Source organism: Chrysemys picta, chromosome 5 (assembly GCF_011386835.1).
Source record: "Chrysemys picta bellii isolate R12L10 chromosome 5, ASM1138683v2, whole genome shotgun sequence".
Taxonomy (NCBI): Eukaryota; Metazoa; Chordata; order Testudines; family Emydidae; genus Chrysemys; species Chrysemys picta.
Genome location: NC_088795.1, coordinates 128,286,947 through 128,310,249, shown reverse-complemented (window position 1 = coordinate 128,310,249; position 23,303 = coordinate 128,286,947).

Genomic DNA, 23,303 nt, shown 5'->3' with positions numbered 1-23,303 from the left:
TTTATCAAGTTCCTAACTCACCAGGCCTCTCAGGGTAGGTCTACACGGGGATAAAAGACCTATAGCACAGGCACGGCTGGCCTGGATCAGCTCACTCCAGCTAGCAGGCCTCAGGCTGCTTGGCTATAAAATTGCAGTGATCCTCCCCCTTACGGGGTCCGAGAACCCAGGCTCCAGCCCGAGCCTGAACATCTTCATGGCAATTTTATTGTGCAGCCCAAGCCTGAGTCAGCTGACCCAGGGAGCCGTGGGTCTTTCATTGCAGTGTAGCTCTACCTCACCTGTCACGTCAGAGAATCTAAGTGTGTCTAGGGCCCAAGCTTGTCCATCATTCCCTACTACAGCCTCTAGCCTAGAGAGATCACTTTGTATTACTCATCCTCACCCTACCCCACTGCTAGTCAGTGTATGGGGAGCCCTGTGTTCAGCAAATCACTGAAACCTGAGACTCCCTGCTTCAGGAAGACTAGAGCTGCGAGAGCCCCAGGACGAAAGGTCTCCAAGGATGGGGAAAGGAAGAAAAGGAAGGAAAACACTGGAAATCCTCAGAATCCCACCCCATCTATAAGGGCACCACATAGTGTCGCTGTGGTGTTGTAACCACCAGGAACTTGACGGAGACATTCCATACATAGTGCCTGCTCCAAAGCCTATTAAGTCAATGGTAGTCTTTCCAATGACTTCAAGGGGCTTTGAGATAATCACCAGAGTGCTGGTTAAAGGCAACAAGAAGTGAAGTTCCATTTCTTTTATGTATGTGCTATTTCGGTTTGGAAACTTGCCCATGGTTTGTGTGGTATGATCTACAATATGCTACTGCTAACATTTTGGTTTTCTATAAAGGTAGGATTTCCATTTGTGTGTTCCTGTAAATATGGGCACTGAATAGTTGTCACAGGGAAGTATTTGCTAACATTCAGAAATACCTGTCTTTTATGTTCTCCGTTTGCACAGCACCTAGCACAATGGGGTCCTTGTCCATGACTGGGCTCCTAGGCTCTATGATAATACTAAGTAGTAGGATTCACTAAGACTCAGAAACAGAACAATAGCTGCATATTTTCTCTGCTAGGGAAACTAGCCCCCTGAAAGACCTTGTTGTAGTCGTTTTTACCCAGCAGCCACAGAACCCAGCACAAATACTCTTGCAGTAGAAAAAGAATTAGTGGGTGAAATTCACTTCAGCCTCATAAATCCAGCTGCATGAGAGTGTATGTTACTGGTAGGGCAAAATCTAACCCCAGCAGACAGGGGTGCATTGAATCTAACCCCAGCTGGGACAGGGGTGCATTGAAACCACCTTTTCCTCTCGCTACTACTACTCCAGTCTATGGGCTGAAACAATAGCTGCAGTCCCTCTTCGGTGCTTACCAGATGGTGGGGCTAGTCCTATTGGAACCATCCCGACCCCAACACTCATAGAGAAAGAGTCCCACCTTAATGTTTCAAAGGGTTTTGAACAGGCCCTTCAGACCAAGATAAAATACTTGGATAATATTGTGATGGGTGCAACATACATACCTAAATTAGAGAGAGAAATAATGATGCGACAGATTTAATTCTGGGTGGCTAGACAAATCTGTCTTTAATGTGCAAATCCTTTGCTATGGACATTGTCACACCACCAAATTACTTGTAGTATAATGACTAACTAATTGCTGGAGCACCACACGATGGTGATGTTTGCCCTTTTATCCCATTGAGGTATCTCTTGTTGTGAAGGGGTGTGAAGACTCCAGGTCGGCATTATACACAAGACAGTCAGTCACACACAAAAAAACCCTCAGATTAAATCTGATCTCAAGGACAAAGCTACAATTATTAGTACTCCTGTTTATAAGCGGACGGCTCTAATCTTTTCCTTACAACTTTCCTCCCCCATCTGTTATCCAGCAAGGCAGGGAAGTTGGGAGAAACTATGCAGATGGCTTTAGGGCAACCTACATTTTATACTAAGCAGCATTCTAGCCTGCTATATATTTCATGGCAACATAACAGGGACTTGCCCGCTTTTTCTAACCCATTCTGTCTGCTACTAAAAAGCGCAGTGTTTTTTGCTCTGAAATCCACAAGACAGCGTCTTTCTCTGCCTCCTCCCCTTAACTATGGGCTCCCTTGTGATGAAGGGTGCAACATTTAGTTCTAGTGCCAGAAGATTAAACTTTTGTCCTCTGGGTTTGATACTTGGACAGAGTCACAAAAGGAAATGAGTGCTAAGTGGCCACTGCATGCCAGGCTCTATTGAACGATCCTTCTCGTAACATATGCCAAGAGAGTAAACAAGGGGATATCTGGGGCTTTTGCACTGGGGAGCATTACATTTTCCTAAAACAAAGCTTCCTCAGCTTCACTGTAAGGCTTGACTCTTTAGAGAAGTGAGGCAATTCATGACAATTAAAAAAAAAAACAACAACCCACATATAGCATCCTTATATTCAGTGGGAAGGAAAAGGCAGGCAAGCAATAGTGGCAAGAGGCCCACAGGTGATATGAAACAGATTAACGGATGTGTCTGCAATGCAGTTGGGCAGTACAAAAGGACAGCACAATATTGGGCTGCAGTCACACAGACGTATCACGGAGCAGGGACACAATAGGACTGTACAAGATATTCACCTAGATTCTAGGAGCGAAATCCTGGCCATCGAAGGCAATGCCGCTTTGCCATTGATTCAATGAGGACAGAGTTTCACACCAGATGTCACCAGAAGCTGAGGTTTGTTATCCATCAGAATCAATGAACCACATCCCACGCTTGGAAAAAAGATCCCTGTCCTGGCCCCATAGAGTTTGCTAGGCCTATTGGACAGCCCAGAGGTTTTCCCTTCCCATTCACAATGCAAGTTTCCCCACCATATGCCACCTGGGCAAAGCACTAGGAAATATATCCTTGTAAACAATCCTGTACAGGCTGGTAGATGGACTACATGGCCTCAAGGGTCAGGCTAGCTGCAAAACAACAAGCCTGTTTCATCAAAAAGTTCAAGGTTTTGAAATTTGTCTTGATTCCGATGTGGAATGCGAATGACACCTTTCAAAAAATTTTATGAAAAGAATTGATTGTATAGTGCAGTGCCAGGGCATTTGGGAGAGCCAGGTTCAAATTTCTGCTCTGCCTGATTGAGGACTTGAACTATCCCCCAGGCTATTCTGTGTGTTCTCAGTCCAGAAATTCCCACCCTGGACCTCAGATACCTTCCCAAAGTTTTGTCAAAACAAATGCGTTTCCACAAAACATTTCGGTTTCAATGGAAGAAAGTTTTGTCCGGGAGAGGTCTGTAGGAGTGAGGCAACAACTGACATAAATCATTAGAATATCACAAGAAAGCCCATTCTCCTGAGATTTCCAGGCCAATTTAGCAGACCTTAAGATTCCAGTAAGTGTCTGAATTGAAATTTTAAAGGGGCACTCGCCTCACTAATCTCTAAATTGTGAGATGTACTTATCACCTGAACAAACTGTGGAACAAAAGTCCAGTTAACTTATTGCTGTAAAAGAAATAACCATGTGCCTTGTGTTAAAAAAATCCACAACAAACTCCCTCGCCTTTCTGTTATGGTTATGGGTATATGTAGAGCATCTTCACATCTGTGCCCTAGCTTGGAAAGCCACTGACTGATAACCCTGGGTACTGGGCTGATGGATGCTTTTTGCGGATACAGACTAACACGGCTGCTACTCTGAAACCTGTCATTATGCAAGGCACTGCATTTAGCCGTATGGAGTGGAAATCCATCAACCTCATGAAAAAACTCGTACAGATACAGACAGACCTCAATATATGTTCCATTCTATATGCATCCGAAGAAGTGGGCTGTAGTCCACGAAAGCTTATGCTCTAATAAATTTGTTAGGCTCTAAGGTGCCACAAGTACTCCTGTTCTTCTTCTTGATAAGACAGAGGTGTAACCCTCAGCCTATCAGTTTAACTTCTTTCTGACTGATAAGTGGAACAGCCAAACTGCAGAACCCATAAGCCTATGCAAGAGCACATTCTGGTCCCATTCACATTTAGCCAGTTAGAGGCATGTACTAATTGCTGAGTGGGTAAAAATAGTGATTGTTAAATACTGTAGTGATTAGTCTTTTCAAAGGCAAAGCACCATGAAAATTCATAAGGCACTCAGATGTTCTTGGAAGAATGCCTTGAGGTTTGCTCTGAAATAGGGATGTAAATCCACCTGCTTTTTGAAGTGCCCTTTGTAAACTGGATTTATTTTTCTAGGAAGCCATTGTTATGCTCTGCATAGGAAGCTCTGAGAATAAAGCCCTTGGTATTTCTTACCTCAAAGATTTTAACAGCACACTCCATCAAAGTAAATATTTGTAATTTAGTTATTTAGTACCATTGGTGGTTATGATGCCTTACAGATACACAGTCAGATTTTTTCCTTTAATTACACTCCAGCAATCTCCTTGAAGTCAGGGCTCTACAGGTATGACTGGGAGAAGTTTTTGACCCACATATTTTTAGGCATGTACCCATGTTACATATATTCACTAATGAAAAGAGATATCTTTCCCCCAGTTTCTGAAAAGCCCAACAAGTTGAGTCCAGTCTAATTTGCAAAGGATGGTCATCATTCAAATGTTATTCACTCACATGTTGTGATTTAAGATATCTGTTGTAAGGTGAGAGAAAGGATGGTCTTGTGGTTTGAGAAATGGACTGGGACTGAGAAAATCCAGAATTCCTGCTTCTGCTACAAGTTTTCTTTAGCAAGTCACTCTGTGCTTCAGTTCTGCATCTGTAAAATAGGGTCAATATTACTTCCTTTGTCTCTTGTCTATATAGATTGCAGATTGGTCGTTTAGGTATTAAGATTTTCTCTTATTGTGAGTTTGTACAGTGCCCAGCACAAAGGGGTCCAGATTAGAAATGAGTGAATAATGGATTTTTTTCAGTTTGGAGGCCAAACCAAAAAATCTGAAAAAATTTCAGTTTGGTTTGAACTGCAACTAGTTTCTTTCAAAATTTATGAAAAACTGAGTTTTTTCATTTCATTTTGGCCATTTTGGGGGGTTTCAGACTTTTTAACTTGACCAAATATAAAAATAAAGTGCCATTTCAAAATGAAAATTCAAAACAAAATATTTCAGAATAAAAAAACAACATAAAATGTTTTTAAATAGTTGAAAGAAAATGTTTCAACTTTCTCAAGGGGTTGGGGGTTTTGTTGTTGTTTTTTGGACAAAACTCTTCATTGACCTCAGGTTGAGTTTGAAAATAGTGTCAGAGTCCTGAAAAGTACATTTTTTGTCAAAACAAAAAAAAAACTACTTGCCGAAATCTTTTTGCCCAGCTCTCATTCTTATCTCAGTTTGGGCTTCTAGGCCCTACCACAATGCAAATATTGAATAAATAATTGCGCTGTTATCATTTGGTTGAATACAGTCCAATTTCTATTCTCAACTTATCTCCTTAATGCGTGGAATTCACACATCACCCCTAATTGAGATGAGAACAGACTTCGGTTCCCCATAAAGGTCATTTTAGATGATCTAATTTTTTAGCTCCCTGTCTGAGAAGATATTTCATTCTCTTTCTAATGGTGCAGCCTTTATCCACCAAGAAATAAAGATCACCAGTGTGCGAGCAGATTTTATATTCTATGAAACAATACGCTAAGACGGAATCATGACAGCTAATCCTTGTCATGCACAACTCTTAGTACAAGGAATGTCAGATTCTGAGGATATTGAACAATTACAAAAAATTGTTGGCAACGACATTCTTTGTTTTGAATGAGTGAAGTGCTAATTCCTTATAATAGAACTACCTGTCACGCTGCCACTCGGGAATTATATTCATGTTCCTCCTTCAAGCTTGCACTTATTTGGTAACATGGCAACCTTTATGGAAAATAGTATTTACACGTCTGGCAATTTAGCTGCAATGTTAATGAAGTGGGGAGAGGGAGCATGAAATGGGGAGGGAAGAGGGATGGAATGCAAGTGGCGTGACAAATTTTAAAATCTCAACATGAAAGGCTGTTTCCAAAACCATCTGCCAGGCTGCTGAGGTGATGAGTTTCTAAATGTAAGTCTTTTTTTTTTAAACACTCCATTGAACTATGGAGAAGGCTTTAGTGATCCATCACAGGCACAAGAAACAGAGTGAAAGACTGATTCACGCAGCCTCTTTTCTCTGATGTACTTCGTGCTGAGAATCCTGTCCCAGTCATTTGTTCCTCTGCAAAGTGGATCTAAAGGGTTACCAGATCAGACAATCCATGGTAGAAGCATACCTTCCCTGCACACCCCTGAGTATGCCTCAGACCTTCACTGAAAAGCTTTTTGATGCATGAGTGAGTGCAGGGCCGGCTCTAGGATTTTTGCCGCCCCAAGCAAAAACAATTTTGGCCGCGCCCCCCCCCCCCTGTTTTTTTCTTACCCCACCACCGGCCCTGCCTCAACTCTGCCCCTTCCCCAAATCCCCAGCCCTGCCTCCTCCCTCCAGGCTCTCAAGCCTAGGAGGGAGGGAGGGAGAGGGAGAAGTAGCGTGTGCGCTGCGGCCACTCGGGGTCTCCCCCTCCCTCCCAGGCTCTCAAACCTGGGAGGGAGGGGGAGATCCTGAGCGGCCGCAGCATGCAAAACAGCTGATTCGCGCGCCGCTGCTCCCCCTCCCTCCCAGGCTCTCAAACCCGGGAGGGAGGGGGAGATCCCGAGCGGCCGCAGCGCGCGAATCAACTGTTTCACGCGCCACGGCCGCTCGGGATCTCCCCCTCCCTCCCGGGTTTGAGAGCCTGGGAGGGAGGGCGAGCAGCGGCGCGCGAGTGGCAGCAGCGGAGGTGAGTTAGGGCGGCCGGGGCACATTTTTAGGGGCGGCATGGCCCGCGCCAGAATGCCGCCCCTAAAAATGTGCCGCCCCAAGCACCAGCTTGTTTTGCTGGTGCCTAGAGCCGGCCCTGAGTGAGTGAGATACCATTAAAAGTGGCCCTTGTAGTGATTCGCTCTAAGGAAAACACATATGGAGGAGGCAGCAGCACTTCGCCAGGTTTGGGACCCCTATTCAAAAGAGATTTTTCTTCCGGTACATTCCCCCCATATTATCAGAAGGCCACATTTATTCTTCAGAACAATTTTAATAGGTCTGGTCTTAAACCTGCACGTTAGACCCTTAAAGCCTGAGAACCAGGATATTACAGTTTCCACGCCTGTAAGATGTCCTTGGAAACACTTCACAGCTTTGGTGTTAAGAGCAAGACGTCTTAGGCCCCGATTCAGCAGGTACTTAGGCTGGTACCTATGAGCCGTCCCGTTCAAACTGAATTGGGGTCTTACATTGCAGGTAGAGATGGGTAGGAAGCCTTGGGAAATTAAAAAGTGTTTCGTAGGGTATCTATGTCCAAAATCTTTAAATTCTGTAATAATAATAAATTAATGGAGATATCCCATCTCCTAGAAATGGAAGGGACCTTGAAAGGTCATTGAGTCCAGCCCCCTCCCTTCACTGGCAGGACCAAGTACTAATTTTGCCACAGATCCCGAAGTGGCCCCCTCAAGTATTAAACTCACAACACTAGGTTTAGCAGAAACAACAAAGAGTCTGGTGGCACCTTAAAGACTAACAGATTTATTTGGGCATAAGCTTTCGTGAGTAAAAACCTCACTTCACGAAAGCTTATGCCCAAATAAATCTGTTAGTCTTTAAGGTGCCACCAGACTCTTTGTTGTTTTTGTAGATACAGACTAACACGGCTACCCCCTGATACTTGACAACATGCTAGGTTTAGCAGGCCAATGCTCAAACCACTGAGCTATCCCTCCCTCCATCCCAGCTAATGGACCCATTACTCTGAGTCCGGCCTTCTGCCAGAATGCACATATGTGTAGAAGGGGCACATTAACACAAGGTCGGCGAACTACTTGAAGGAAGCCATGATCTTTTCTTTTGAAATCTATTCATTGCTAGAATTCAGTAGAAATATTTTAAACTGAAAAGAAAAGGGAAAACATGTGCCTACCTGCTAAGGCACTACTTGTAGGGGTTCCAAAAAAACCCAAACCCCCCAAATAAAATAAATACGTTAAATGAAATAGATGATATGTTAAGATCTGAGATACAGTTTGTTAATCAGGAAGTTAGGAGTGGGAGAGAGTAATTTGCTCTTTCCCCTAAGACTATTAGAACACTGGATCAGTTGTTTTCTAAATTGGAGGTATTGTTTGGGGCTAATACTCCTTTACTGCGTGGGAGGAAGTCTATGGGTTTTCTTTAACCCCAAAAAACCACAATCCTAGTGAAAGTGTATGGGAATTTGCTTTCAATTCATAGGAGTTAATGACCAGACTAGCTAAGCATGACCCCAATGGCATCCAGGAGCCTGATAAAACATTGCAGAATTACTTGGTGACAGGTTTAACAGAACCCAGCCTTAGATAGTAGCTTAGGGGAAATGAGACTATGACCTTTTCTGAAGGTAAGCAGGAGACATTATGTGGGTAAGGGGAGAAAAACTCAAAGGTGAATGTCTGGCTTTGCGAATGGTTCATCTGCACCAGTGTATTGGGAGTGAGAAAGACTTGTGAAATGAAAAAGCAAAAGACTAGGTGGGCAGTGACTGGGTAAATTTGAAGTGATGTTTGTCAAAAATTGGAGAAGCTAAGGGGAGGATGTGGGAATGAAAAATGGTACCGAATGTTTCCCAAATATTAATAAGGGCCACATTTTCCTCTGATTTGCATTCCCAGGGTTTCATTCTCTTTTAACTTACACCAGTGTAAATCAGGTGTAACTCTATTGAAGTCAGTGAGAGAAGTGAAAGGAGAATCAGATCGCTAAGCTTTTACCCCTCTGCATCTTTAATACATATACTGTACTCTATTTGTGCATGGAACTTTCATGGTCGCTCTCTATATAACAGAAATGCAGAAAATACAGGAAACAGTTTCAATGCAGATTAGAGAGAATTTTGCCCTAAAGATGTATGTAGCCAGATTAAGTCTTTATTTATTTTTTCTCGTAACAGACTAAGTTAGGGCAATATTTTAAAAGGTATTTAGGTGCATAACACCCCTCAGTAATGAATGTGGTAGCAAGTAGTGTTAGGCCTACTCTTATTAAAGACAAGTTTCAGAGTAGCAGCCGTGTTAGTCTGTATCCGCAAAAAGAACAGGAGTACTTGTGGCACCTTAGAGACTAACAAATTTATTAGAGCATAAGCTTTCGTGGACTACAGCCCACTTCTTCGGATGCATATGAAGAAGTGGGCTGTAGTCCACGAAAGCTTATGCTCTAATAAATTTGTTAGTCTCTAAGGTGCCACAAGTACTCCTGTTCTTATTAAAGAGCTTCACAAATCACCTTGAAGAAGACCTAAGCAAATTTGCAGATTATATTAAACTAGAGAAATTGCAAACATCAGGGTGGACAAAGAAATAACTGAAATGGACTTCCGGAAAATAGAAACTTGAGCAAAGCAATAAGATTACACTTGGTATAATGCAAGTTAGTAGATCTGGGTGAAAATCTCAGTGCTGCCAGGAGGTCCAGCACAGAAGGCAGTTTTGGGGCTGTTTGAGGGGCCAAAACAGCCACTCCCAGAAATTAGAGCCATCCCAGGCTGCTTATGGACTACAACATAGCTCTGAATTGCCTTAGCTCCATGTAATCCAAGCCTGCCGCCGAGCTCCACACCAGCACATCTCCGACTCTGGCGCTCATACAGAGGGCAACAAAGGCCCAGCACGCATAAGCCAAGTAGATTCTTGGATACTTGCAGCACATTACAACTGTTATATGCTGCCAGAGCAGTGTATAGGGGCTGGAATGGGGGACAGTCTGTCATCTAGACGTAACAGAGAGACACCGATTTGTCTTGTGTGGTGGGGAGTAGAGAGATTGCTAATAAAGAGTAAAGCTAGCTTGTCCCAAGATTGCCAATCATTCTTCCTCCCTGCTGGATACTGTTTGACCAAGCTCTGTCACGGTGCCGCATTTCAATGGTTTCAATTCTGTCTGGAACCTGGCAATGCAAAAGATTTTCAAAAACAAAATGTAACAGAGAGAGGAAATAAAAAAAAATACAATGTTGTGGCCTTCCAGAAAGTTTAGGTTTGATTTGGGGTGAAGGTTTTTGGGAGGGCAGCAGGCAAGGGTGGGCAAGGTGATCAGGCCTGGGTCACTAAACCATCCTGTCCTGCTGATTGCACGTTGATCATATCACAACAAACACATTGTTCAGGGTTTCTGTAACCCTGGAGAAGAGAAGATATATAGCACACAGACGCCACAGGAAGAATGTAGCCTAATCAGAGTCAGACAGATTAGAGACAACAATAAAAAAATGAGTTCACTAAGGCAGATGTGTAAGACTGTCTCTGAAGCTGGGAGAACCAGACTAGCTCCTCTGGAGCCTATTGGTGCTCTGCCAGGGGATTCCTTAGACAGCAAACCACCACCTTTGTTGACCAGTGGCCCAGGGAATAGAAGCTCCCTAACTGTGGCAGAAACTCATGATCCAAGCTATGCATGGGCCAGCAATGGAAATGAATAGTTCCTTGTTTACATCAGTGAACAAAATAAAATGTGACTTTTTTTCCTTCCTCTGGAAGAAACTAAGAACATAAAGATGGCCAAATTGGGTCAGACCAAAGGTCCATCTAGATCAGTGTCCTACCTTCTGACAACGGCCAGTTCCAGATGCTTCAGAGGAAAAAACAGAAGAGGGCAATTATTGAGGGATCCAGCCCATCATCCAGTCCCAGCTTGTGGCAATCAGAGGCGTAGGGAGACCCAGAGCATGGGGTTGAATCCCTGACCATCATGCCTAATAGCCACTGATGAACTTATCTAATTCTTTTTTGAACCCAGTTACACTTTTGGCCTTCACAACATCCCGTGGCAAGGAATTCCACAGGTTGACTGCATTGTGTGAAGAATTCTTCCTTCTGTTTGTTTTAAACCTGCTGCATATTAATTTCATTGGGAAAACTCTTGGTTCTTATATTATGTGAAGGGGTAAATAACACTTCCTTATTCACTTTCTCCACACAACTGATGCTTATATAGACCTCTATCATATCCCCCCTCTTTTGTCTCTTTTGTAAGCTGAACAGTTGCAGCCTTTTTATCTCTCCTCATATGGAAGTTGTTTCATACCGCTCATGATTTTTGTCACCCTTTTCTGTAGTATTCCAGTTCTAATATATCTTTTTTGAGCAGGGACAACCAGAACTGCAATCAGTAATCAAGGTGATTTCCGTGGATTTATATGGTGGCATTAGGAAATTTTCTGTGTTAACTATCCCCTTCCTAATGGTTCCCAACATCGTTAGCTTTTTTGAATGCTGCTGCACATTGAGTGGATGTTTTCAGAGAACTATCCACAATCACTCCAAGATGTCTTTCTTGAGTGGTAACAGCTAATTTAGATCCCACCATTTTGTATGTATAGTTGGGATTATGTTCTCCAAAGTGCATTACCTTGCATTTATCAACATTGAATTTAATCTGCAATTTTCTTGCCCAGTCACCCAGTTTTGTGAGATTCCTGTGTAATTGTTCACAGTCAGCTTTGGACTTAACTATCTTAAGTAATTTTGTATCATCTGCAAACTTTGCCACCTCACTTTTTACCCCTTTTTCCAGATCATTTATGACTATATTGAACAACACTGGTTCCAGTACAGAGCTTGGGGAACCCTGGCATTTACCCCTCTCCACTATTCCTACCCTTTTAACTAGTTACTGATCCATGAGAGGATCTTCCTTCTCATCCCATGATGCCCTACTTTGCTTAACCACCTTTGTTGAGGGACCTTGTCAAATACTCTCTGCAAGTCCAAGTACACTATATCCACTGGATCACCCTTGTTCACATGTTTGTTGATCCCCTTAAAGAATTCTAGTATACTGATGAGGCATGATTCCCATTACAAAAGCCATGTCGATTCTTCCCCATCATGTCATTTTCATATGTGCGCCTGATAATTCTGTTCTTTACTATATTTTCAACCAATTTGCCTGGTTCTGAATTTAGGCTTACCAGCCTGTAATTGTCAGGATCATCTCTGGAGCCTTTTTTAAAAATTGGTGTCACATTAGCTATCTGGCACTCATCTGGTACAGCGGCTGATTTAAGCAATATGTTACAGAACACAATTAGTAGTTCTGCAATTTCACATTTTCTTTTTAGTAGTTCTGCAATTTCCTTTAGAACGCTTGGGTGAATGACATCTGGTCATGATGACTTATAACTGTTTAATTTATCATTTGAGTTAATTGGGGCCATTTAAACCAGCCAAAACAAACTTCACATTCAAAAAGTCTTGTCTGGTCTTATAGGGTTTTGATTCTTTCCCTTGGTTTTTTAGATAAGTTGAAAGAGGAAAAACAAATGTTGCCTCTCTGTCCCCAGCTCTCCCACACACAATGGGAATGGTATTACAGCTCTGACATATCCTGGAGGGCAGTATGAAAAGCTTCATTCTACTCTTTATCTCAGTGTAGGACATCATTACCCAGCGAAATACAATACCTCTACACTTACACCTGAAACACAATCTACCCCCTCCTTTCTCTCTCTCTCCCCCTTTTACTTGGAGCTGCTACTCCCTTGCTCCTTTATGTAGGATATTACTTTCACCGTCTGCAGCAGGGAAGACATCAGCTGTTATCTTCCAGCTGATAAAGATCTTTATTTGCTCCTGATGGATTGGAATTGAAGAAAAAAGTTCCTTCTATGGAAGATATGAATAGTAGAGCAAGAACACTGTGAATAGCGCCAATCTAGATGAAGCTATGTATCTCAACATCAGGAAACATGAGTGTGATAGTCTCTGAGATTTTTTGATCACCTGTCAGGCGTCTACATTTGTCTACATTTTTTCTCCAGTGAAAATATGTAATTATCACCTGTGCCACATCTTTTCTGGTCTAAGATCTGGTGTCAGCTTTAAGTGCAGGCTTTGGGCAGAATGTGGATAATAAAGATGAAGATCTATTAATCCTGAAAACCCAGCTGTATTCCACAATGTTTTCTCTTATGAGCTCTTTCCCCTCCTTTCAGTGGGCCCAGTCTTGCCAGGTGTCCAGTGCCCCTGGCATGATGCTGTGCCTCCCCACATCCACTGGTGGGCATTAAGGGCATTCACTCAGCATCTGTCAGAAGGCACTCTTTTTTTTTTTTAAATAAATGGAGATATCCTATCTCCTAGAACTGGAAGGGACCTTGAAAGGTCATTGAGTCCAGCCCCCTGTCTTCACTAGCAGGACCAAGTACTAATTTTGCCCCAGATCCCTAAGTGGCCCCCTCAAGGATTGAACTCACAACCCTGGGTTTAGCAGGCCAAGGCTCAAACTACTGAACTATCCCTCTCCCCCCCTGCACCTTGTAGAATCAGGCCCCTTAATAGACCAAATCTGACTGGTTGCTGAGTACTACAGCTCCTAGCAAAACCAATGGGCTAAGTGCTCAGAGGTATGGGGCACTGAAGTGATGGGAGTTATGGGTACTTGGCAGATGCTCAGCTTTGCCTCATGGGAATAAAGGGCTTCATTCAGGACCCCATTCAAGGAAGCACTTAAGTATAGTCTTAACTTTAAGCATGTACTTAAGCCCCATTGACGTTACAATTATTATGTGTATCGTGGTTGTGCCTCCCTGGATTTGAATGAGACATGGGTTCTCCTATTTCTCCACAATATAGTCCCCATTTTAGCAGAGAGATTGCCAATGGGAGAGCTGACATCCATGAGATGATCTTACCCAGATCATCTTCCCCCCCGCATCATATTACGTCTCTGTGGCAACAACAGCAATTACGTATGCAGAAAAGTAGTATTAGGAAAATATTTGATATATTTTTATTTTCCTATGTGCTTTAACAGCTGCACACCAGTCTGAGCGTTAACTCCATGAGAACAGCCATCACTGAGGACCACCAGCAAGGACGAAGCTTTGGGAACCACAAGGATAAGGCACTGCACTATTGCCCCAGCAGCTGTTGAGTAGATACACACAGACAGATGGACAAGTTCACTTTGGCAGCTCTCTGTGCATCCGTTCAAACACAAAGTATCTCATCTGCTGATAAAGGCTGATGTCTACAGAGTTTGAATTTCAGGGGACCATAGCGAGGGGGTAATATTTCCCACGGAAATATTCTGAAAAAGTGGCTTCCGCTGACAAATGAGCTTAGTTCATGCAGACTCAGCTGGCTGCACAGGACTCATCGCACGTACAGCGCACCTAGGTGTTGGTGACCACACTGAGGCCAAGCAGAGACCTCTTGGAAAACTTGACTGCAAGCCTATAAAACACTCCTCAGCTGCAGCGTTCATCACGGTTGTACTGGGCGGCCTTTGGTGTTTTTCTAAAAGACACTCCTGAGAGCTAAGCACTCCTCCGTGCTGTGGCTTTGTTGGCTGTCACAGTCATGCTGGCTGATCTTGATCACTGAGCAGCCCCCTTTTGCTGACAATCTGTTGGCTGACTATAGTTGCAGTGATGGGCGATGTTGAACATTGAGCAACCCCATTGCTGCTGCTCTGTTGGCCACCACAGTTGACATCAGCCTGTCACTGCCAGAGCAGCTGTAGGCAGGGGTGAAAGTAACTTACAGGACTTACCGGTACTGCCGGAGTCCTGAGGGGGGCATGACCTCAACCGGAAGAGGCGGGGCCTCTCAAGATTTAAAGGCCCTGGGGCACCGACTGTGGCTGGGAGCCCCAGGGCCTTTAAATTAACCCGGGGCTCCCAGCTGCAGAGGTGGCTGGGAGCCCCCAGGGCTCAGGGGCAAATTAAAGGGCGCTGGGCTCCAGCCACCGCAGAGCTCCGGGCCCTTTAAATCCCGGCTCCAGCCCGGCTGCCGGAGCTGCGGGGGGGATTTAAAGGGCTCGGGGCTCCCCACAGCGGCGGGGAGTCCAGAGCCCTTTAAATCCGCGCCGCGGAAGCCAGTGCGGTCCGGCATGGCGTACTGGCTCTTGCCGGTACGCCGGACCAGACTGTACCGGCTTACTTTCACCTCTGGCTGTAGGGATGAAAGCATATTACAATCTGGATTGCATTGTATTAGACGAAGGGATATAATCCTCGCAAATTAGACCGCAGCACGCTGACAGCTGAGCAAGCGCTCTGGTGGTGATTTTCTGGGTGCAGTCAGAGCAGCAACCACTCTGCTGCCCAAGCTAAATGCACTGTCTGAAAAGCATGAAAGCTAACAAGGAAGCACTGTCTAAAGTCAGCAGTGAAAAATCACTTCTCAAACAAAAACTCCCATCAATACAATAAGTGCCTGATTTGCTGCCCCAAGCCTCCACTTGTGCGTGCACAAAATTCAGTGCACACCTATACGTTTCCACACGTTACAGGTGCAAACACGTGAATAATTCCAGCCTCCACACAGAAACATAGGACTAACCACTGTGAATTAGATATTTCTGAGGGTACAAATGCTCCATGTAATCTGCAGTGATCTATCTCATCTGCTGTCCTACCTGCCTCTGAAAGTGCCCCGTACCAGGTGCTTTAGAAGAAGAGACAAGAAACCCTGTGAACAATTGTGGAATCACCTGCTCATACAGGAAGTTTTGCCCCATTCCCAGTCATTCAGTGCTTGATTTATTCCCTGAAGTTTTTATTCCTCATATTATGTTAGGTAAGTTTTTAAAATAACTGGACATGTTCTCATTACGGATTAAATGGACAATCCTTGTGATAGTGAGTTCCACAGTCTAATTCTACATCAGGTAAAAACAATTTTCTGTGTAGCAATTTGAAAATGGCTGCCTTTCAATTTCACTGAATGGCCCCTTGTTACTGTGTTATGCATATGTGCTAGAATTTGGACGTACTAAAACCCAGTTATCCTAATTGTTACTGCTACACGTGCAAGACTTACACTTGTGCATTCAGGCCTTGGAACTGTTCAAGGAGCTTGGCTGAAAACTTGGCTCTACAACAATACAAGATTTGGCTCTTACCACGATTTAATTCTGTAGAATCTTCTCTATATTTTCCTTTGGTTCCTCTGTCACTGTCCCTCTCCCCTTCTCTCCTCCCTCCCCCAATCACACTTTGGCTGGCCCTCTAATGGTAGTTGGGCTCAGACATACCTGATTAGCTACAGGCTCCACCCCCACCCACTCCTGATCAGCTCGATGATTTCTTTTGAAGGGCTGAGAAAACTCAGTTTGAGGTTGGAAGCAGAGGCAGGCTGGCTCCCACTCCTGTGAAAGGCCCTGAAGCAGGGTCCGGAAGGAGCCTGGGAGTCAGAGCTCTATCCCAGAGACAGAGGGAGTGAGACTGTGAGAGGGACTCAAGGAAAGCAGCTGAGGAGTCAGTCTGTCCCAGAGAGGAGAGACAAGGGAGCCCAGAAGGTGGGCTGAAGAGGAGCCCAACTGGGGATGTGTAATAACGGACTTACAAAATTACCCTAATTATAAGCTTGACTGGAAGCAGTGAGCACAAGTTCATACGATGTCACAATAACTTATAACAACTGTTGATGGGGAAAAAGTGCAAAAGGGAGACACACTGGATTAGTCCAAACAAGATGGCCTACTGATAGAACTCGAGGACTGTGTTCAGATCCTGCCTGGTAAACAAGAAAAGTGGGGGACCACAAATCAGTGAACCAAACTTGGTGTGTTGGAAATTAGGCCTAACTGGCACAGAAAATGAGGGGGAGGGCTATTCCACTTACCACTCCCTTTTGTGGTCCGTAAAAGAAAATACTTTTTATGTGAGGAAGGGGAAATCAAGACGTTGCAGTCTGCCAACAACCACTGCAGTGTGCTTTACCATCATGGCTGCCACCCGCACCGTCTTCTAGGACCCAGGATCTACCATAACACGGTGGGCCTTCATTGTCCTCATCCCGAGAGATGTCCTGACCAGATCGGGCCACCATACCCACCTACTTTGGCTAAATCCCAACCACCACCCTACTCTGCTCCCATATATCCTTTTCCTTCTCCGCCTTATTTCTTCTCTTTCCTCTCCCTATTCCTCTATCTAATAAGAGTCTAGCTTAACTGGCCAAGACTACATTTTGCAATACTGCTATAAACCAGAGAGGCAGCTAAAAAAGCAATGCCCTCAACTGCCTGATACTGGTACAAATTTGTCAGGTCTAAGAGTGTGTTCCATGCTTGCATTTCTCGAGTTGTGGGGTCTCAAGTGAGTCCTTTGGTATAACTTACATTGCTCAGGAGTGTGAATAATCTACACCCCATGAGCGATGTAATTATACCGACCTAAGCGCCGGTGTAGACAGCGCTATGTTGGTTGGAGAGTTTCTCCCGCCGACATAGCTACTGCCTTTTGCAGAGGCAGGAGTTAAGCTGACGGGTGAGTTCTCCCATCATCTTAAGAGCGTGTCCATCACAAGCGCCACAGCGGCAGGTCTGCATTGGTGCAGCTGCGCCTCTGTAAGTGCTGTTGTGTAGATGTAGCCTGAGAGTCCACACCAGAGACAGAAGCCACATTTTCCAGCTTTGCTATTCTTCCCTCGCCCGGTGTGTGCGCTCGTCTTCTTTTGTCTTTTAGAAAATGGTATCAGACTTTAACAGCAGCTTCGGCACAGCTCAAATAACCTCTTTTCTTTTCTCCAAAAAGGAGAGTCATTACCATTTTTAAATACCGTCTAAAAAGACTGTCAAATGGGGACAGGATAGGTGGGAATTGGAAAAGAGGGTGCCCTTTTAAAAACTCTCCCCAGCAACAGGGAAAGGAAACAAAAGAGGTTGTTAAAATAAAAGCCTTATTTAACAAATACTTTGCCTTTCAAATCTTTAGCGTTTTGGAGGTATCTTTAATAAAAGGTTAAAAGGCTGTCTAGCGGTGTTTCTCCCAGGGTACTAAGCAGGCAGAGGTTTCTGGATACCAAATCTGGACCCTTGTTTAAAACTGTTTAATGTTAGACAGGTTCAGTGTCATGTTAACACTCGTGACCCTTTGGGCCCATTTAGTCAACTGAAATGAATACAAGAGGTGAAAAGAACCTTCTGTTTGTTTGGGACTTTTTGCTGGGTCTGTTACCCTGAAAGAGGATTGATATCAGAGTGACCCAGCCAGAAGGCTGAGTCATGTTAACCCCTGGGGGAGACAGAAAACCCTGGGCAGGAGTCAGGGAACACATGCAGTGCCAGGCTTAGCCAGCAGGGAGTGCTACAGAGTAGACATGCCCCATGCCACTCCTTTATGTAGATTTTCCCCGAACTCCATGCAGTTGTGCAACAGCAGCTTCTGTTGGCACTGTTAGAAAAATGTCAAGTAAATAGGGTAAAAAACTAAACAATAATAATTTTGCTTCTGGCCTTGCTTTTAGTTTAAACAGGCTAAATAAGCAAGCAAAAAAATGTAAGTGAAAGCACAAGGCTGCCTGCCCCTTTTCCTTCCCCCCGTAGCTGGTAGCCTTGAAGATAAGGGGCTAATCGAGCAAGGGGTTGCTATGGTAACCAAGCAGCTGGAGGGGTGGGGAGGGTGTAAGAAGGAGATGCAAGGTCTGCAAAATAGTAACGATGGCCAAAAGTAACCCCGCTCTTTACCCCTCCCATCAGGTACAAAAGAGGTGGTCTTGTCGACCCCAGACTCAAGACCGCCCAGAACTGAACATGACCATATATTGGAAGAGGTGGTACCAGGAAAGGAGCACTACAAGTATAATTAGGTTTGCCAAGAAGAGGGGGGGTGAAAGAGGGAGCTCCATCGGCATTTGGAGATAGGGGTCAGGAGAAGAAGGGGGTTCTATCAGCGTATAGAATAATCGTTGGGGAAGGGGAAAAGGAAAACTCTATCAGCATATAGAAATAGCCCAACTGGTGTGAAGGGCTTCGAAATATGCTTGCTTGTTTAGCCCCAATAAACCCATCAAATTGCCTGCAGATTGGACTCTGGACTGTTATTTTCCGACAAACTGTGTCTGGGAATTAAGAGGGAGGAGGGAGCTGGACCCCCCACCAACATTTTGGTGCCGTGACTCGGATACACTTCGCTGAATGGGTAAGTAATACGGTAGCAGCCTGGTAAGTCCCCCGCGTCAACTGTTCGCGCAGCTGTTTGACGTGGGTATGGAGGGCTCTTGTGAAGAGAGTTGCAATTTCTTGCAAGCTAAAATAACGAAATTTTAAACAAATACATACAAAAAAATCAGGGTCTATACCAGGTACAGGGGTCAACCTAAAATAAAATAAAAGATTTAAGACAGTAGATCCAGGGTGTTCTTTTGCTGGCACTAGCTTACCTGTAGAGCATCTAGAAAACAAAAGAACCATTTCCCAGCTCGGTGGTGGGGACAGATTATTGCTTAAAAAAATACCCCTTCCTTTTGCACATTTTTTTGGCTTAAAAGCCAGGGTTCTCCCCACGTGCTCAGTTAGTCTTAGCAAAAAATTTAGGGTGGATAAGCCTTAAAAGCTGTTTTTAAATTTTTACCCACCATGGATTAAGAGCTTTGAGTTGATTTTTTTTTTAATTCCATTTTGTGGCATGTGATGGATTTTTACTCCAGTGGAAAGCAATGCAGACTATGAGGTGAGATGCTTCAGTCCTTACGATCAACTCTGTGCTAAAGCTAACGTTACAAAGATGGACAAGGCAGTTTAAACAATTCCTTGCCACAAACTCAGTAGCAATGTGACGATTACAAGCACAAAGATCAGTGAGAGAGCAGTCCTCTTGTGAATGTTGGAGGGCAATTACCCTGACCAAGAAATGGCTTGACCTGAGACATATATAAGCCTGAGCCATGGAGTGGCGACTAGCACTGGCAGTGTTGGAAATTTTTCATGCAGAAAGTTTTCCAGCAGAGGGATACAGCTCCATTGAAACTGAAGTTTTTTGTGCAGAAAAACAAATTGACAAAAATAATTGGTTTCCCTCATAGGAAGTTTTTAAACAAAGTGTTTCAACTGTAAATACATTTTTTAAAAAACCCACAAAAACAAACACAATGAAGTGACATTTTGAATAGGAATAACAATTTGAAGTCAAAAGGGATCCTAGCATAAAATGATGTTCATTTGGCTTATTTTTATTACAGAGGAGTCTATATTACAGCTTGGTGAGTCTGCCTGCTGGAAATCTGGCAAGAGTAGCTAGCCAGAAATTAGTTTCATTGCACATGATCAATCAGTTGTGCATTTTTAACTTTCAGGCCACTAGCCTCAATTCTTTCTTCCACATTTATTTTGGAAGCTGTACAAATAAGTTCAAAGAAAATTACAGGAACCACAGGTTATGGAAATGAAAATGGCACCTAATAGAGTATTCAGGGTCAAAAGCCATCCGTCAGACCAACTTATAAAAAGGAATCTGAAAATTGTCTTTATCCCGGGGGCAATAGGACTTTTCACCATAAAACCAAGTTGTGTACTGAACCAAACTCACACAAATTATATGTTTTCATAGACCTCCCAGATCACTGTAAGGCACATTTCTCACATCCAACCAGGCATATCGGGGAAAGCAGAGCAAGGAAATTCGGAATCATCTGCAAACGTTTATGATACTGGAGAGGAGTTTCTACCCATGGAAAATTCTGTTGAAGAGTCAGAATTTTGTAAATGCAGTGGAGCCTTTTGCAATACTGGGATGCTTCTTGGAGCAGCCAGGGCAAAGAGTCTCCTTGTTACAACCTGCCTCCATCACGAGGGGAGGTCTTACCGTGCCAGCTGGGTGTTAGGGAGTGAACACATTGAGACCGTCAGCCCCTCAAACACTCTCCTCTGGGATGAATCATGAACAAACTATGCAGTCTCTCCAAAGATCCCATTTTTTCCTCAAACATACTGAAACCTTTATTGTTGTTTTTGTGAATAACCCAACAGAATGCCCAATGTGACATAAAAAAAGGAAGTATTGACAATTACAGTGCAAGTCCCACACAACCAGTAGAAACAGGTTCAAATTAGAATTACTAATTTCGTTAACGTATACAATGTATGTCCTGATCCAAAGTCACCTGAAGTCAATGGAAAGTCACTTAATACCAATAAGGCACTTGGGCTGTGTACCAAAAAAATAATTCAATAATTAAAAACTCATGGACCAGGCCCAATGGCCCAGCTACAGAGCATTCCCCACTCCCACCCCTTACCCCAACTAGAAGGGAACAACTGATAGAAAAAAAGGAGAATTTCTACAAATGATCAGGGACAAAATGTGTGAAATTGGAAAGAATTTCAGGCCTGGGGCCTTACATTTTCACCTGTCCTGAGGTATTTCCTGCCCTGCAAAGTGAATGCTGTTGAACAGCATTGATTTCCTATAGAAAGATCCTGCCCTTTCTCCACGAGATGTGGAATTAAGACAAATAAACTGTACGATAAACAGCTTCAAACATTTCTGGGGACTAGGTGAGCATTTCAGCCCTGATCCACAAAGAGACTTAGGTGTGCCAACGCTCAGCATCACAATGCCTAACTTTTGGCACCTAGAAAAGTCACAGGAACAACACTGTGATGCACAAAGCCTGAGTTAGGCACCTAGGCTCCCTGTACAATGAATGGGCAGAGCTAGATGCCTTAGACGATGATCCACATAAGCCAGCATGCTAGGCCATGAACCACCTAAGGTAGCCAATGGGAGATGCTGGTGAGAGAGCTGAGTCCTCCTTACAGATAGAAGAGGTGAAGTGACCTGCTCAGCGAATTAATGAGAGAATTAGGTATAAAACTAACAAGTCCCTGACATCCAGTCCTGTATTCAGTCACTGGGCCATACAGACCACATTCAGGTGCTAAAAACAGACACAGGGGGCCGAAGGTCTTCCTCAAGCAGGAAGCACCAGTAACAAAGCCTACTACTCAGAAGGCCCAGTTCATTTTGTCCTTCAGGACAGCAGCACCCCTTCAATCACAGTGCTGCAGCGTCACAGCACTGCTTGTAGTGGAGACATACCCTCAGGTTATGAAATTGAAATGAGTGACAGTAAAAACTACAGCTGAGATTTTCAAAGCTGCCTAGGCTATGCAATTCCCATTAACACCAGTGTGGTAGGTGATAATTGCTACATTCTAATAAGACGAGCCCTTTGCTACATGCTTATAATGGAGTCAAACTTCACTGGACTTTCACTCCACTAATAGTGAAGTACATTGAAACAATGTAGGGTTTTCACTCCATTTCACTGCATGCAAAGTTTGAGTATAACTAGGTTCGCTACAAGTGTTGCCAGCTCTCATGTCTTTATCTAAACTCTCTGTATACTACTATATCACGTTCCATAGTCCAATATGTTGGCATAACGGGGGCAAAAATCTATTAGCAGGGATTGGAATCAAGCAGAGAGCTGCAGGTTAATTATTACTGACTCACTAGAGCATGTGTGGCTCATTAGACTCCAGCCTGAATATTAGGAAGGTGGGAAAAGCCCATGGAAAGAGATGCTAGGGTCTGGGGCAGGGCCAATGGGACAGCAGCACTAGCAGCAACCAAGCCTGGGAGAAGGATTAGCTTGGGGTTTATATCATGTTATTTTTGAATTAGTGTTTTGTTAATAAAACCAAGCCCCAAAGGGGATGACTGACTTTTTACAATGAGGGTAAAGTTTGTTTGGAACTACAAGGAGACTCCACCAGCTTACAGTTATAATATAATATATGGAGATATACCTATCTCATAGAGCTGGAAGGGACCTCAAAAGGACATTGAGTTCAGCCCCCTGCCTTCACTAGCAGGACCAAGTACTGATTTTTGCCTCAGGTCCCTAAGTGGCCCCCTCAAGGATTAAACTCACAATCCTGGGTTTAGCAGGCCAATGCTCGAACCACTGGCATAACCTAGGCTATTTGCACTCTTCTCTAACCTAGTTGAGCCTTTATGTACCCTAGTCATGATCTTCTGTAACCCGGGCATGACCTTTGAAACCTCAAATTCCTTGTATAACTTCTTTTTTCTTATATTTGTGTCTCTCTTTTAAAACCAGCTGTGTCTTTTCACCAGCAGTGGAGCTTTTCAGCAATGCAACATTATGTAAACATGCATTGATACATCCTCCAAACTTTGTTTTATCAACAAAAGATCAAAAGTACTCACTGCAACCATCAAAGCAACCTAGACTTTCTTGGTGAAAGCAGCCAAGCTCTTTCTTTTAATTGCCCAATAGCAAACATAAGGGGATTTTTCTTTCTTTTACAGTTAAAAATAAGTCAGGAACAGGAGGGCAGTGGTTTAAATGATCTCTTAATCAAATCTGTTCATGTAGGTGGATGTATTTCAAACCTTCCCCGCATTCCAAGCCGGAAGTCAATACTTCAAGCTTTCCCCCCACCGTCTTCCCCCCGCTAAGAAAAGATCTTTATCTTTACAATGGAAACAAATCTTTTCTTTAAAATGTTTCAATAGGCCTTGAT